Here is a 552-nt window from a genome sequence, read left to right as displayed (position 1 = left end):
TCCGTGTGACTGTATTTCCCACCTACACACACACACACACACACACACGCACACGCACACGCACACACACACACACACACACACACACACACACACGTGCACACACACATGCGCTCACACACACACACACACACACACACACACACATAAACACACACACACACACACACACATACTGAGTCACACACAAGCCACCTGTCCTGCATCAGGCCATCAAAGCAGAACCGAGGCAAACTATCATATTCAGTGGAGACGGGGGGGGGGGGGAGAGGGGGGAACGGAGAATGGAGGAGCAAGACAGAGTATTTTCCAGACCATATGCTCTCTCCTCAGGCAGCCGGTGGTAATGACAGATTATTTACTTTGTAATCTTCCAAATTACCTCCCTAACTCATCTTCTCCTGCCATCTTGCATCTTCCTCCTACATCACCCCTGTCCACGGTACCGCGTACGTGCGTACAAGCGTGTGGGACTGCCCTGCATGTGTGCTCAGCCGACGCCGCCGCCGCAACGGGCGCGGCTCTTTCTGCTGCGCTCTGCTGGTTCACACC

The sequence above is a fragment of the Micromesistius poutassou genome (assembly GCF_964030765.1).
Source record: "Micromesistius poutassou genome assembly, chromosome: 10".
NCBI lineage: Eukaryota > Metazoa > Chordata > Actinopteri > Gadiformes > Gadidae > Micromesistius > Micromesistius poutassou.
Note: the sequence above shows the minus strand (reverse complement) of the source record.